This window comes from Lepidochelys kempii, chromosome 4 (assembly GCF_965140285.1).
Source record: "Lepidochelys kempii isolate rLepKem1 chromosome 4, rLepKem1.hap1, whole genome shotgun sequence".
Lineage (NCBI taxonomy): Eukaryota > Metazoa > Chordata > Testudines > Cheloniidae > Lepidochelys > Lepidochelys kempii.
The window spans coordinates 65097651-65115425 of NC_136383.1; the positions used below are offsets into that span (position 1 = coordinate 65097651).

The 17775-nt window shown below is 45.3% G+C and overlaps 1 non-coding gene across 1 annotated transcript; it reads right to left on the minus strand.

The window, feature by feature from the left end:
• Positions 1-2846: 2846 nt before the first annotated feature.
• On the minus strand, positions 2847-3008 carry LOC140911023 (U1 spliceosomal RNA). Its single transcript, XR_012158816.1, has one exon. It is a non-coding gene; the product is annotated as a U1 spliceosomal RNA (small nuclear RNA).
• Positions 3009-17775: the final 14767 nt, after the last annotated feature.

Below are 17775 nucleotides of genomic sequence, written 5' to 3' on the forward strand. Positions count from 1 at the left end.
CCTTATTTTCATGGCTTTCCTCCAAGAACAGTATGTTTTGATTCAGAATGAACTCTACTGATCCCTGGGAGAGCAAGTGACAACAGAAATAAGAAGAAATAGAAAGATAAACAGGTTTTTTTCTCATGAAAGCAAATGATGATCCCTTTTTCTTTACAGATAGTCTGTTGTTTTGGAGAACTGTGGTATCTTCCAGATACAAATATTGGTTGAGTCTGCATCCAAGCAGCAGACACTAGGGCCCTGGTTCAGCCAGATGGTGGAGTCAGTGGGACTACTCAAGTGCTTAAAGTGAAGAAAGTACTTAAGTATCTTGCTGACTTTAGATCAGAGGTGGGCAAACTATGTGGCCCGCGGGACCCTCCTGCCCGGCCCCTGAGCTTGTGGCCCAGGAGACTAGCCCCAGGCCGCTCCTCTGCTGTTCCCCCTCCCCCACAGCCTCAGCTCACTGAGCCGCCGGCGCCATGCTCTGGGCAGCGAGCTCCTGGGGCAACACAGCTGCGAGCCCGGCCTGACCCGGTGCGCTGAGCTGCGCGGTGCGTGGCTGGCTCCAGCTGGGCGGTGCAACTACCTGTCCTGGTGCAGCAGGGCTGCCAGCCACCAGTGCTTCAAGCAGTGTGGTAAGGGGGCAGGGAGCGGGGAGGGGGGTTGAATAGAGGGCAGAGGAGTTCAGGAGGGTGGTAAGGGAGTGGGGGTGTGGATGTGGGTGTGGTCGGGGCGGTCAGAGGGCGGGGAACAGGGGGGTTGAATGGGGGCAGTCAGGGGACAGGGAGAAGGGGTGGTTGGATGGGGCAGGGATCCCGGGAGGGGGCAGTCAGGAATGAGAAGAGGGGTTGGATGAGGGAGCAGTCAGGGGACAGGGGTTCTGGGGGCAGTCAGGGGACAGGGAGAAGGGGTAGTTGAATGGGGCAGGGATTCTGGGGGGGGGCAGTCAGGAATGAGAAGAGGGATTGGATGGGGTGGCAGGGGGCAGTCAGGGGTACGGGTTCCGGGGGCAGTCAGGGGACAGGGAGTGGGGGGGGAATGGGTTCGGGGGGGGCATCAGGGAACAGGGGGTTTGGATGGGGAAGGAGTCCTGGGCGGGGGGGTGTATCAGGGGCCGAGAAGCAGGGGATAGGGGGTGGGGACCAGCACACGTCTGGCTATCTGGGGAGGCACAGCCTCCCCTAACCAGCCCTCCATACAATTTCCAAAACCTGATGCGGCCCTCAGGCCAAAAAGTTTGCCCACCCCTGCTCTAGAGGTAGATTTTAAGAGCCTACTGTGGCTCTTTGATATCCCCAGTATCTCTGTGAACAAGTCAGTGCCTGCATCTGTTTTAAGTACAAATGCCCAGGTTCTGCCACCACTTACACTGAGAAATACACTACTCCACAATTAACTTCTTTGGAATGAATAAAACTACATGTGGAGTTAGGATGACTCAAAGTGAGCAAGGGTGGCAGAATCTGGCTCAATGTCTTTCCTTTAAAAAGTACACTATGCTCCCCACTCCCCTATCTACTTTATTGCTTTTTACTTCTTCCCCCCCTCACCCCATTTTCCCTCTCCCTTTACCCTTCCCTCTCTCTTCATGTTTATTAAATAAAACTTCAAAACAAAACCAAAAATTACACTCACAGTTGGGACAAATGACAGACACAAAAATAAACTTCCTCACTCCAGACTCTTTGTCCTAAGAACTAAAATGTCGTTTTGATCTCATAGGCTACCCCCATCCAATGACAATTGCCATTTTGCGGAACTTATCTGTTTTCTCCTCGGCTATTGCTCACAATTGAATGACTGCACAAACAGTGGTGAACTAAAGTATCAGTCAAGTCATTCTGTGCCTGCAAAAGGGCTCTGTCAAAGTAGTATAAAACTACAGCATTAGAAACTGTCAGAGGCTCAAAGAAAATACATGGCAAATGTCTGTCCCGTCCTTATTGATGTATGTACCAAATCTTCTGCTGTCTGAAAATCTTCTGCTGTCCAACACCCAATTGTCCATAAGTCTCCCTTACTCCAACAGGTGCTTTATCTTCCCATTTAAACTGCAAGTGTCTTTCCCCGAAAAAATCTGGCCCCCTCCCATGCTATATTTTTATAATATAAATAAACTAAATATATATCATTCCTTGCTTTTGGCTGCTTTAACTCAGCACAGGGGAACTGGCTTTGCACAGAGGCTGCAGCAATAGATGGTGGTACAAAGGTGAGCTTCAAGCCACTTTTGTACACATAACCTTAACCTAAGATCCATCCAGGTCAGCTTCACCCTTGGAATTGCCCATTAATTCTTTTCCCTTTAATCCACTTTCTCCTCCAGTTCACATTTTCAATCTGGTGGCATTTAAAGGGCATTCTTTGGTGAACAGGAAGAACAAAGCGAGATACTAAAACTAAACACAGACAATTTTACATATAATGGTTGGTATATTATTACAAGTATACTTTGGCACTGTATCATCATTGATGTGTTTTGTTAAGTTTGAACATACAGAAAAATCAAATAATATAAATAATCTTGCTGGAAGAGTGAAACATAACACTACTTTATTTCTTAGAATTCCGAATGATAATGCACAAGAACCCAAAAACAGAGAGAGAAAAATCAGGCTGCTCCCTAAAGATGTGTCTCCACTGCAGCTGGGAGATGGGATTACAGCATGTGTAGAGATACTCAAACTAGCTTTACTCTGGATATATCAAAGCTATGTGTCTAGGCACTACTACTTGACACTACCAGTGAAGCTGCAGCAGCATGGACAGCTGCACAAGCTAACTGCACTCATCCAGATCAAGTGGCTGCCACCCGTGCTGGCATGGCTTCAGTGCTATTGTTTTTTTGTTTTGTTTTTTTCCAGGGGAAAGTGCAAACACAGTTCCCCACTACCACAAATTATGCAGTCGAGTTTCCTGCATTTGGGGAAATCACAGGGGTCCGCACACCCGCAGTGCAAAGGATGAGCCTCACCCTGGGAAAACCACCTTCATGATCATGGTATCTGTGCTATTGTTAGTTGAGCTCGCTTTGATCAAAGCTAGCTTGGGAATGTCTACACATGCTGCAATCATACCTCCCCATTGCAGTGTAGACAGACCTAAAGCAGAGAGACAGAACTCACCCCACCTTGCTTTAAGCTGGCTCTTTCCAGAACTGACTCTGCTTGCATGCTTTGCTACAGAGCCCCTAGTCTGCTTATGGGACCTGGAACCCCCTTTGTGCACACACGCACACACACATACACACTCTGTTAAAGTGCTAGCTTGCAATTTTGATACAGTCCTGAATACATGTTTAATACGCAAAAGTAGGGCTGTCAATGAATCACAGTTAACTCACGCGATTAATGCAAAACAAATGAACTAGACTAAAAAAATTAGTCATGATTAATTGCAGTTTTAATCACACTGTTAAACTAATAGAATACCAATTTAAATCTATTATATATATTTATGGATGTTTTTCTACATTTTCAAATATATTGATTACAATTAAAACAGAATACAAAGTATACAGTGCTTACTTCATATTATTTATATTACAAATATTTGCACTAAAAAGATAAAAGAATTAGTATTTTTCAGTTCATCTCATACAAGTACTGTAGTGCAATCTCTTTATTGTAAAAGTGCAACTTACAAATGTAGAATTATTTTTTTTTACATAACTGCACTCAAAAACAAAACAATGTAAAACTTTAGAGCCTACAAACCCACTCAGTCCTACTTCTTGTTCAACTAATTGCTAAGACATATAAGTTAGTTTACATTTATGGGAGATAACGCTTCCCATTTCTTATTTACATCACCTGAAAGCGAGAACAGGCGTTTGCATGGCACTGTTGTTATCGGAGTTGCAAGGTATTTACCTGCCAGATATGCTAAACATTTGTATGCCCCTTCACACTTCAACCACCATTCCAGAGGACATGCTTCCATGCTGATGATGCTCATTTAAAAAATGTGTTAATTACATTTGTGACTGAACTCCTGGGGGGAGAATTGTATGTCTTCTGCTCTGTGATTTTAGCCACATTCTGCCACATATTTTGTGTTATGGTAGTCTCAGATGACAGTATACGTTGTTCGATTTAAGAACACTTTCACTGCAGATTTGACAAAATGCAAAGAAGGTACCAATGTGAGATTTCTAAAGATAGCTATCACACTCAACGCAAGGTTCAAGAACCTGAAGTGCCTTCCAAAATCTGAGAGCAACAAGGTGTGGAACATGCTATCAGAAGTCTTAAAACAGCAACTGTCAGATGTGGAAACTACAGAACCCAAACCACCAAAAAAGAAAATCAACCTTCTGTTGATGGCATCCGACTCAAGATGATGAAAATGAATGTGCGGTGGTCTGCACTGCTTTGGATTGGTATCTAGCAGAACCCATCATTAGCAATTAATCACAACTATTTTTTTTAATCTCACGATTAGTTCTGATTAACTTTTAATAATTTGTCAGCCCTACTCAAAAGTAACATTGACCTCTCTAATAGCAAAATAAATAATAATAATAAAACTTCACATTTCTTTAGAACCTTCCATCACAGGATCATAGAACATCAGGGTAGGAAGGGACCTCAGGAGGTCATCTAGTCCAACCCCCTACTCAAAGCAGGACCAATCCCCAATTTTTGCCCTTGATCCCTAAATGGCCCATGCAAGGATTGAACTCACAACCCTGGGTTTAGTAGGCCAATGCTCAAACCACTGAGCTATCCCTTCCCCCCCATCTCTAAGCATTTAACATTGATGAATTAAGTTCTTCACAGGGGTATTGAGATTAAGTATTATTCTCATTTTATAGATGAGTCATCAAGCAAAACCCTAAGAAAGGGGGTGAGTTTTGAACCTATATATTCTGCGTGGACTGTCTTGTGTAGGAAAGCCACCAGCTCATATGCATCAGGGCCAAAATCCCATCTGTACAATCCATAGCTCAAATTACAGACAATATATTGAGTATCTCTGTGGGGCAACCAGGGGACAGACTCCTCCCTCACAGAACATGGAGCAGTTGTACAGTTTCTCTGCTGTCACTACTGCAACTCTGAGACTACAGTGAACCCTGCAGCCTTAGCATGTGCACGCTGTGGGACAAAAGAGGTTTATGGCAGTATCTATGTAGCAGCAACTTCTCTAGTCCTTTGTACCCCCACATTTCCTGTGTACTGATATGCAGGTGGGTGGAGATACAGTCTATGGGGGATGAATCCCCCACTCTGATTCTCCCAAATCCCACTCCCACAGCCTCCCCTAAACAAGGAAACCACATTGGTTCCACTGTCAGGGGAGCTTCACAGCTGTTGAGGAAGGACCAGTTTGTCTCCAAGAGACTGAGGCCAAAATTTCAAATTTGGATGCTGAAACTGAAGCACTTAAATCCATATAAATCCATAAATCCATATTTAGTCACCTAAATAAGCGGCCCGCTTTTCAGATGTGTTGAGCAACCTTTAGTTGAGTGGGAGCTGACAGTGTTCAACTCCTTTGAAAAGCCCTTGAGGCACCCACCTTTGAAAAGTTGGCATAAGTGACTAACTCAAGGTCATATGGAGCATCTGCGGCAGATCTAGGAATAGAACTCAAGTGTCTGTCTTCCCAGGAACAGAACACAATACTATCCTTCCCCCCAGCATGCATTCCATTTTCATGATAGGTTACAATTTATATAATATTAAATGCACAAGAAAAAAAAACTTTGTCCTGGAAAATCTTTGTCAAATGCCCTTACACTTTTCAGTAAACCTGTGTCTTTACTTAACAAAGAGCTTTATCCTGTCTCCTGGTTTCAATTTTCTATTTGTAAAGGGTCCTCTTGTTAATTTTAACATGTTTCAGGAAACTATTTCCCATATACAGCATCTCCTTCCATTATCTGTGTATTTTTCCAGTAGTCTCACTCATAAACTTTTCAAACTAAGAGACAAAATCTTTCTTTTTATTGTGTTTCTTGGCTGGAGGTATTTCCAGGCAAAAGCAGTCCTTCTTTATAATACTTCAAACAATTGTCAGCCTACTGTTATTGCAATATTTCTGACATCTTCTCTCCCCAGGCTATCTTTTGATAAGAAGTCTATTGCATAGCAGGTACTAGTGTCTTTCCTTCAATATTCAACAATTTCCCCAAAGTTGGGTTACACAATAGCACATATTTTTTTTTCATTTCTGATGGTGATATCATTTATTAGTTTATTTGTGGCAGCTAATTATTACCTTTTGTAGATTTTATTTTTTTTCTAAAAAGCCCTTTATCATAGAATCATAGAATATCAGGGTTGGAAGGGACCTCAGGAGGCCATCTAGTCCAACCCCCTGCTCAAAGCAGGACCAAACCCCAACTAAATCATCCCAGCCAGGGCTTTGTCAAGCCTGACCTTAAAAACCTCTAAGGAAGGAGATTCCACCACCTCCGTAGGTAACGCATTCCAGTGTTTCACCACCCTCCTAGTGAAACAGTTTTTCCTAATATCCAACCTAAACCTCCCCCACTGCAACTTGAGACCATTACTCCTCCTTCTGTCATCAGCTACCACTGAGAACAATCTAGATCCATCCTCTTTGGAACCCCCTTTCAGGTAGTTGAAAGCAGCTATCAAATCCCCCCTCATTCTTCTTTTCCGCAGGTTAAACAATCCCAGTTCCCTCAGCCTCTCCTCATAAGTCATGTGTTCCAGTCCCGCAATCATTTTTGTTGCCCTACGCTGGACTCTTTCAATTTTTCCACATCCTTCTTGTAGTGTGGGGCCCAAAACTGGACACAGTACTCCAGATGAGGCCTCACCAATGTTGAATAGAGGGAAACGATCACGTCCCTCGATCTGCTGGCAATGCCCCTACTTATACATCCCAAAATGCCATTGGCCTCTTGGCAACAAGGGCACACTGTTGATTCACATCCAGCTTCTCGTCCATTGTAACCCCTAGGTCCTTTTCTGCAGAACTGCTGCCGAGTCATTCGGTCCTTAGTCTGTAGCGGTGCATGGGATTCTTCTATCCTAAGTGCAGGACTCTGCACTTGTCCTTGTTGAACCTCATCAGATTTCTTTTGGCCCAATCCTCTAATTTGTCTAGGGCCCTCTGTATCCTATCCCTACCCTCCAGCATATCTACCTCTCCTCCCAGTTTAGAGTCATCTGCAAACTTGCTGAGGGAGCAATTCACACCATCCTCCAGATCATTTATGAAGATATTGAACAAAACTGGCCCCAGGACCGACGCTTGGGGCACTCCACTTGATACCGGCTGCCAACTAGACATGGAGCCATTGATCACTACCCGTTGAGCCCGACAATCTAGCCAACTTTCTATCCACCTTATAGTCCATTCATCCAGCCCATACTTCTTTAACTTGCTGGCAAGAATACTGTGGGAGACCGTGTCAAAAGCTTTGCTAAAGTAAAGGAACAACACGTCCACCGCTTTCCCCTCATCCACAGAGCCAGTTATCTCATCATAGAAGGCAATTATATTAGTCAGGCATGACTTGCCCTTGGTGAATCCATGCTGACTGTTCCTGATCACTTTCCTCTCCTCTAAGTGCTTCAGAATTGATTCCTTGAGGACCTGCTCCATGATTTTTCCAGGAACTGAGGTGAGGCTGACTGGCCTGTAGTTCCCAGGATCCTCCTTCTTCCCTTTTTTAAAGATGGGCACTACATTAGCCTTTTTCCAGTCATCCGGGACTTCCCCCGATCGCCATGAGTTTTCAAAGATAATGGACAATGGCTCTGCAATCACATCCGCCAACTCCTTTAACACTCTCAGATGCAGCGCTTCCAGCCCCATGGACTTGTGCTCGTCCAGCTTTTCTAAATAGTCCCGAACCACTTCTTTCTCCACAGAGGGCTGGTCACCTCCTCCCCATGCTGTGCTGCCCAGTGCAGTAGTCTGGGAGCTGACCTTGTTCATGAAGACAGAGGCAAAAAAAGCATTGAGTACATTAGCTTTTTCCACATCCTCTGTCACTAGGTTGCCTCCCTCATTCAGTAAGGGGCCCACACTTTCCTTGACTTTCTTCTTGTTGCTAACATACCTGAAGAAGCCCTTCTTGTTATTCTTAACATCTCTTGCTAGATGCAACTCCAGGTGCGATTTGGCCTTCCTGATTTCACTCCTGCAAGCCCGAGCAATATTTTTATACTCTTCCCTGGTCATTTGTCCAATCTTCCACTTCTTGTAAGCTTCTTTTTTGCGTTTAAGATCAGCAAGGATTTCACTGTTAAGCCAAGCTGGTCGTCTGCCATATTTACTATTCTTTCTACACACTGGGATGGTTTGTCCCTGTAACCGCAATAAGGATTCTTTAAAATACAACCAGCTCTCCTGGACTCCTTTCCCCCTAATGTTAAACTCCCAGGGGATCCTGCCCATCAGTTCCCTGAGGGAGTCAAAGTCTGCTTTTCTGAAGTCCAGGGTCCGTATTCTGCTGCTCTCCTTTCTTCCCTGTGTCAGGATCCTGAACTCGACCATCTCATGGTCACTGCCTCTCAGGTTCCCATCCACTTTAGCTTCCCCTACTAATTCTTCTCGGTTTGTGAGCAGCAGGTCAAGAAGAGCTCTGCCCCTAGTTGGTTCCTCCAGCACTTGCACTAGGAAATTGTCCCCTACACTTTCCAAAAGCTTGCTGGGTAGTCTGTGTACCGCTGTACTGCTCTCCCAGCAGATATTGGGGTGATTGAAGTCTCTCATGAGAACCAGGGCCTGCGATCTAGTAACTTCTGTGAGTTGCCGGAAGAAAGCCTTATCCACCTCATCCCCCTGGTCTGGTGGTCTATAGCAGACTCCCACCACTACATCACCCTTGTTGCTCACACTTCTAAACTTAATCCAGAGGCACTCAGGTTTTTCTGCAGTTTCATACTGGGGCTCTGAGCAGTCGTACTGCTCCCTTATATACAGTGCAACTCCCCCACCTTTTCTGCCCTGCCTGTCCTTCCTGAACAGTTTATATCCATCCATGACAGTACTCCAGTCATGTGAGTTATCCCACCAGTCTCTGTTATTGTGCTATCACTGTATATTGTATAGGCATCTCTGTTGGTGATGCTGGATCAATATGTTAAAAAATATATCAACCAACTTTCATGTGAAAAAAACTGTGAAAAACATAGAGATAAATTCCCAGCCACTACAAACTGGAATAGCTCCATTGAAGTTATATATCAGTTTATACCAGCTGAGGATCTGGCCTATTTTGTAATCTAATTAAAAATGTAATACTTATCTAATTAATTGTATCTCTGAATCTAGAGCCATCTAACAGGATGAATTTTAGAACAAAAAAGCAGATACATGGTTGGAACTTGGAGCATTGCCTATCTCTTTCTCCATGCTGAATATTTCCTTTCAGTCTTTCTGGTAGTTTGGTTTGGTTTGTTTTGGTTTGGTTTGTTTTGTGTTGTTTTTTTGAGGAAAACAGCTATTTTCATAATTAAAACCATTTCCAACTCCTGCCCTTAGGGGAAGCACAGCTATTGTATAAGACATACACAAGCCCTGGAAGCCTTCCAGATTCAAAATGTAAAGAGCTTCCTCCATATTCTGAGGTGAGATGATTCCCTTCAGATTCAGGTGCATAAAGATGATTTTGGCTTTACGTGTCTGTCCAGTCCCCTGCATCTTTCCATGGATGGAATCAATTCATCTGTTCCCCATCCTACACCCCATTTCGACTGCTGTATATTGTAATGATGAAATCAGGGGATTCACTGAACATAGTCAGTGCTGCATCATCTAGCTTATTAGGACAACTGTTCTTTTTTCTATCTATCTATGATACCTATATGGTACCCGTCACATAGTATCTGAGCATCTCCAAAATATTTTAAGCCTCATTCCCTTTCTTTTTTCCCAGTCTTTCTCTTAAAAACTTGATTCATTTATAGGGGTTGTTTAGTATTAGTTTGTGTGTATGTGTGTGTGAGAGAGAGAGAAAGAGAGAGACTGGGTGTGCTGTGCATCCACGTGTGGATAACTTACTGAGGGAAAGTTAGATGCATTTAGCATTTAGCTCTGAAAGTGGTGAGATCTGTGGTCAGGCTTATTTCATGTAGAAGTGAGCTCCATAGTCTAGGTCCAGCTTCTCTGAACGTTCTGTGTGAGGATGTGATAGGGCAGTCTTCCCCCTTGAAGGTAGTAGTACCTAGCAGTCAGATCACTCTGGTCATGTGGCATGGTCCTTTATGATTTTGGGAGGATTTGATGTATGCAAAATACTTCAGAAATAAGAGGTATTGGTGGAGAGGAAGCAGGCCTAAACAGTATTTGGGAGAACATCAGTTACTGTTTTTTAAGGGCCCAGGACCAGGAACCTTACAGAGTGGGTGAGGCATGATTTCCTTTTCAGCCAACCAACTGGGAATGATCTTGGAGAAGACAGCTGCATATATTCTGTCTCATCCCTCAGAGAGGGACACCTTCAAGAGAAGGAGGTCTGCTGAGCCTGGGAGCAACTGGAGAAAACCATCTGAGGGAGAAGCTAGCTGAAACCCACAGCTGACCTGAGGTAAGTAGCACAGCCCTACAAGGGAGGACTAAAATCCCCTCAGACCCAATAAGGAGGGTGGGGAAGATGTCTGAATCTGATGGGAGAGTATAAGGGCTGGGAAGGCCATGACCAAAACAGCCCTAGCCCCAAGAGAGTGGCTTGTTCAGACCCCTGAAGCTAAAGGGGAGCTCTTTCGAGGGAGCTGTTCATATCAGTGCTCTGTCTGGGGGAGACACTGTCCCACTGACATAGTTTCCGCCTCTTGCGGAGATGGAGTAATTATGCAGATGGGAGACTGCTATCCCATCGGCATAGAGCATCTTCACCACACCTGCTACAGCAGTGCAGCTGTACCCATGTAGGACTTCTAGTGTAGATCTGCCCATAGGTGCTTAGATGATAGCCAGTCTCTTCCCCTTCCCTTAGTCCTGCCTTGAGTGCAGGGGACTGGACTAGAAGACCTCTTGAGGTCCCTTCCAGTTGTACTATTCTACAATTCCAGTTCAAGTCAAGATGACACAGTTTGTTGCATTTAAATTTCAAATGAAAATTTTCGATGAAAACATTTCTCGTGATTAAACACACTTAATACAAGATATATTCATGTGTGATCTTTTGGACAGTGAGGTTTTTTATTCTAGGACAGTTTTGACTATTTGAGGAACTATCCAACAAGCAGTGTTCTCAAATAATTTCTGTGGGTTCTATCCACAAACTCCTACACTCACATGCTCACCACCAGCCATCTGCTGGAGTTAAAATAAAAGCAAGTGTAAGAATGTTCAGGTAGAAGCATCCATCTACTAATAAAAACTGGAAAAACAAAACTGAAAACATACAACTGAAAATAATATTACTTATGCAGGTGGTTGTCGTGACTCTTATGGCTTCATTTGGCTTCAGGAAGATGGTTTGTGGCTGGAAAGGTTAGCTAATGGCTTTCTCAGTTCAGCTGAATAACATTTTCTGACAGACTGGCTAAAGGTTGCTTGCTTGCAGCTGTCAAATAGAAGTGTTGCACACCACTTGTCTCCAGCCCAGTTGGGAGCGTGGATGAAGTGCAAGCCTTTTTGCAGAGCATAGCTATCACAGGAGGCTGTGGTCCTGGAGTGAGAGGCAGTCAGCTAGGGTCAGTCCTATGGAAGGCTCTGATTGTTAGAACAGAAACCTAAACCTGGATTCTGTATTCATCAGGGACCCAATACTGTGGAAAACTTGTGTTGCTAAGCAGATGGGCTGTTGATTTGAAAAACAAAACAGTTTGATCTTTTTCAGGGCATGTGGCTTTATTCCCACATATGAGAAGTTCTGATAAAGCTTGTGTCATAAATATAAAGGGAAGGGTAAACACCTTTAAAATCCCACCTCTACCACCATGTCAAGGTTCCTTCCCTACTCTGAACTCTAGGGTACAGATGTGGGGACCTGCATGAAAACCTCCTAAGCTTACTTTTACCAGCTTAGGTTAAAACTTCCCCAAGGTACAAACTAAACAGAGAGGTTAGGATGACAGACTGCACGGTTCAACAAAAGCTGGAATTAGCCAGATTTGAGGCTGAGTAAAAACAAAAGGAACATGAAAGAAGGATAGAACTCATACGGATGGAGATGGATGCACACGCGGCCAGGGAAAAAGAAACGGAGGCTGCCCACAGGAGAGAAATGGAGGCAAGGAACAAAGAAATGGAGGCAAGGGACAAAGAGCTGGAGGAGAAGGAAAAAAAGAGGAAGCAAGTGGAGGAGAAGGAAAAAGAGAGGAAGCATGCACTGGAGATGGAGAAGGCAAAGGCTAAGCAGAATATACCAACAAACCCTAGCAATCCTTCTCCAGGTACCTCTTCCCCACCTACAAGGCAGGTGATGATACCAAGGCCTTCTTAGAAAACTTCGAAAGGGCCTGCCTTGGGTACAGCATCATCTCTACAGACCAATACATGGTAGAGCTGAGGCCGCAGCTCAGTGGACACTTAGCTGAGGTGGCAGCTGAAATGCCTAAGGAACACATGAACCAGTATGAACTGTTTAAAACCAAGGCGAGAGTCAGAATGGGGCTAACCCCCGAGCATTCCCGTCGGCGGTTCAAAGCCCTAAGATGGAAACCAGACGTGTCATTTACCCGACATGCCTACCACATGGTGAAACATTGGGATGCCTGGATATCAGAAGCAAGTAATAAATCTCCAGAAGATTTGCCCTTCCTAATGCAAATGGAGCAGTTCTCTATTTCCTGAGGAAATAGAAAGATACATCCTAGACAGGAAGCCCAAAACTGAAATCGAGGCAGGGGAGATTGGAGCCAAATGGGTGGAGGTGGCAGAAAAGAAAAAAACTGGTTGCAGTTGGAGCGGATACCAGAAGGGACAACCTCAGACCACACCCTATTACCGGGGGCCGCCCAAGGTCCCACCTACCCCCAAAGAACCCTCCAGACACCTTATCGTCCCGCCACACCATTCTCCAGCAACCCACCTCGCCCAAGTGACCCGTCAGCTGGGCAATGTTTTAAATGTAACGAGCTGGGGCATGTAAAGGCCAACTGCCCCAAGAACCCCAACAGATTACAGTTCATTGCACCGGAATCACCCCAGAGGTCCTCAGGCTCAGATACCTCCCAGATACCCTTGGAGCAGAGGGAAACTGTGAGTGTGGGCGGGAAGAAGGTCACCGCGTGGAGGGACACTGGAGCACAAGTGTCGGCTATCCATGCTTCCTTAGTGGACCCCAATTTAATTGACCCAGAGATCCAAGTAACAATTCAACCCTTCAAGTCAAACTCTTTCAATTTGCCTACAGCCAAGTTGCCTGTCCAGTACAAGGACTGGTCAGGAACATGGACTTTTGCAGTCTATGATGATTATTCCATCCCCATGCTGTTGGGGGAAGACTTGGCCAATCATGTGAAGCGAGCCAAGAGGGTGGGAATGGTCACCCACAGCCAGGCTAAACAAGCCGTCACACCTAGCTCTGTTCTGGAAACTTCTACCAGGACCCGGTCAGAGGTGGTGGACCCGGACACCAGGCCAATGTCTGCAACAGCAGTAGTGGATCCAGTCCCAGAGAGCCAGACAGAGCCAGTCCCAGAACCGGAACTGGCGGAACAACTAGCACCAGACCCATTGCCAGCACTGAATCCAGTACTTGCAACCCCAACACCAAACAGCCCCACCGAACCTGAACCGGCAGCAGCCGATAACCCTACACAAGAGGCTCAGCCGGAGCCTGAGCCCCAACATAGTGCACCAGCAGAGAGCGGTTCACAGTCAATGGAAACAGCCCCATCCCCTACATCGCTTCCAGAGGAACCAAGTATAGGTCCACAATCCAATGAGGAACTGATGTCTCCAGCATCAGGGGAACAGTTCCAGACCGAACAGAAGGCAGATGAAAGCCTCCAGAAAGCTTGGATGGCAGCACGGAGCAACCCACCGCCTCTCAGCTCTTCTAATCAATCCAGGTTTGTTGTAGAAAGAGGACTTTTATACAAGGAAACTCTTTCTGGTAAGTAGCGGGTCAAGCTCTTGAGCTTAGCCCATGATCATCCTAGTGGCCATGCTGGGGTGAACAAGACCAAAGACCATTTGGGGAGGTCATTCCATTAGGGGGGAATGGGCAAGGATGTTTCTACCTATGTCCGGTCTTGTGAGGTATGCCAAAAAGTGGGAACACCCCAAGACCAGGTCAAAGCCCCTCTCCAGCCACTCCCCATCATTGAAGTTCCATTTCAGCGAGTAGCTGTGGATATTCTGGGTCCTTTTCTGAATAAGTCACCCAGAGGAAAGCAGTACATACTGACTTTCATGGATTTTGCCACCCGATGGCTGGAAGCAGTAGCTCTAAGCAACCTCAGGGCTAAAAGTGTGTGCCAGGCACTAGCAGACATTTTTGCCAGGGTAGGTTGGCCCTCCGACATCCTTACAGATGCAGGAACTAATTTCCTGGTGGGAACTATAGAAAGCCTTTGGGAAGCTCATGGGGTAAATCACTTGGTTGCCACTCCTTACCACCATCAAACAAATGGCATGGTGGAGAAGTTTAATGGAACTTTGGGGGCCATGATAAGTAAATTCATAAATGAGCACTCCAATGATTGGGACCTAGTGTTGCAGCAGTTGCTCTTTGCCTACAGAGCTGTACCACATCCCAGTTTAGGGTTTTCACCATTTGAACTTGTATATGGCCTTGAGGTTAAGGGGCCATTACAGTTGATGAAGCAGCAATGGGAGGGATTTACACCTTCTCCAGGAACTAACATTCTGGACTTTGTAACCAACCTACAAAACACACTCCGAACCTCTCTAGCCCGTGCTAAAGAAAACCTACAGGATGCTCAAAAAGAGCAAAAAGCCTGGTATGATAAACATGCCAGAGAGCGTTCCTTCAAAGTAGACCAGGTCATGGTCTTAAAGGCTCTCCAGGCCCATAAAATGGAAGCATCATGGGAAGGGCCCTTCACTTTCCAGGAGAGCCTGGGAGCTGTTAATTATATCATAGCATTCCCCACCTCCAACCGAAAGCGTAAGGTGTACCATATTAATTCTCTAAAGCCCTTTTATTCCAGAGAATTAAAGGTTTGTCAGTTTACAGCCCAGGGAGGAGATGATGCTGAGTGGCCTGAAGGTGTCTACTACGAAGGGAAAAGTGCTGGTGGTGTGGAAGAGGTGAACCTCTCCATGACCCTTGGGCGTATGCAGTGACAGCAGATCAAGGAGCTGTGCACTAGCTACGCACCAACGTTCTCAGCCACCCCAGGACTGACTGAATGGGCATACACTCCAATGACACAGGTAATGCTCACCCAATTAAAGTCCAACCTTACAGGGTGTCTCCCCAAGCTAAAACTGCTATAGAATGGGAGATCCAGGATATGGTACAGATGGGGGTAATCCGTCCCTCTGGCAGTGCATGGGCATCTCCAGTGGTTCTAGTTCCCAAACCAGATGGGGAGATATGTTTTTGCGTGGACTATCGTAAGCTAAATGCTGTAACTCGCCCCGACAACTATCCAATGCCAGGCACAGATGAACTATTAGAGAAACTGGGACAGGCCCAGTTCATCTCTACCTTGGACTTAACCAAGGGGTACTGGCAGGTACCACTAGATGAATCCACCAAGGAAAGGTCAGCCTTCACCACACATGTCGGGCTGTATGAATTTAATGTACTCCCTTTCGGGCTGCGGAATGCACCCACCACTTTCCAAAGACTTGTCGATGGTCTCCTGGCAGGATTAGGGGAATATGCAGTTGCCTACCTTGACGATGTGGCCATATTTTTGGATTCCTGGGCAGAACACCTGGAACATCTACAAAAAGTCTTCGAGCGCATAAGGGAGGCAGGACTAACTGTTAAGGCTAAGACGTGTCAAATAGGCCTAAACTGAGTGACTTACCTTGGACACCAGGTGGGTCAAGGAACTATCAACCCCCTACAGGCCAAAGTGGATGCTATCCAAAAGTGGCCTGTCCCAAAGTCAAAGAAACAGGTCCAATCCTTCTTAGGCTTGGCCGGTTATTACAGGCGATTTGTAGCGCAATACAGCCAAATCGCCGCCCCACTGACAGACCTAACCAAAAAGAAACAGCCAAATGCCATTCAGTGGACCGAAGAGTGTCAGAAGGCCTTTAACCATTTTAAAGTGAAACTCATGTCTGACCCTGTACTAAGGGCCCCAGACTTTGACAAACCGTTCCTAGTAACCACCGATGCATCCGAGCATGGTGTGGGAGCAGTTTTAATGCAGGAAGGACCAGAGTAAGAATTCCACCCTGTAGTGTTTCTCAGCAAGAAGCTGTCTGAGAGGGAAAGCAACTGGTCAGTCAGTGAAAAAGAATGTTACGCCATTGTCTATGCTCTGGAAAAGCTACACCCATACGTTTGGCGATGGTGTTTCCACCTGCAAACCAACCATGCTGTGCTACAGTGGCTTCATACTGCCAAGGGAAATAACAAAAAACTTATTTGATGGAGTTTAGCTCTCCAAGATTTTGATTTCTACATCCAACACATCTCAGGAGCTTCTAACAAAGTGGCTGATGCGCTCTCCCATGAAGGTTTCCCAGAATCAACTGGTTAAAATCATCCTTGAGATGTGGAAAATATTGTTAGTCTTTATATACTTGGTAGTATATTTAGAGGTGCATGTGTCTTATTAACTCTGTTTTTTCCTAGAGCTCCAGGAAGAAATTTCAGCCAGCATTTCCCCCTATCTGTGATTTGGGGGCATGTCATAAATATAAAGGGAAGGGTAAACACCTTTAAAATCCCTCCTGGCCAGACGAAAAACCCTTTCACCTGTAAAGGGTTAAGAAGCTAGGATAACCTCGCTGGCACCTGACCAAAATGACCAATGAGGAGACAAGATACTTTCAAAGCTGGAGGGGGGGAGAAACAAAGGGTCTGTGTCTGTCTGTGTGACGCTTTTGGCCAGGGACAGAACAGGAATGGAGTCTTAGAACTTAGTAAGTAATCTAGCTAGATATGCGTTAGATTCTGTTTTGTTTAAATGGCTGAGAAAATAAGCTGTGCTGAATGGAATGGATATTACTGTTTTTGTGTCTTTTTGTAACTTAAGGTTTTGTCGAGAGGGATTCTCTATGTTTTGAATCTAATTACCCTGTAAGGTATTTACCATCCTGATTTTACAGAGGTGATTCTTTTTACTTTTTCTTCAATTAAAATTCTTCTTTTAAGAAACTGATTGTTTTTTCATTGTTCTTAAGATCCAAGGGTTTGGGTCTGTGGTCACCTATGCAAATTGGTGAGGATTTTTATCAAACCTTCCCCAGGAACGGGGGGGTACAAGATTTTGGTGAGGATTTTGGGGGGAAAGACATTTCCAAACGAACTGTTTCCCAATAAAATATCCCGGTTAGACGTTTGGCGGTGGCAGCAAAATTCCAAGGGCAAAAGGTAAAATAGTTTGTACCTTGGGGAAGTTTTAACCTAAGCTGGTAAAAGTAAGCTTAGGAGGTTTTCATGCAGGTCCCCACATCTGTACCCTAGAGTTCAGAGTGGGGAAGGAACCTTGACAGCTTGGCTGCCAGCTCTGTAACAGCTAAGGGAGAGAAAATAGAGCCCATCAGACTGAAGATGCTATTTGGTTCACATAGCAACTGGTGGGGCCAGCAGTAGGGAAGGAGAAGCAGCAACCCCATCATAAAAGCAAAAGAAGAGTGGGGCATGCTATATTACCAACTCGAGATAAACAGCACCAAACTACCCCTTCAGCAATGTGGAGGGGTCAGTAGGAAGAGCCCTCCCTCAGCTCTTATCCAGGTGCATGTGATAATGTG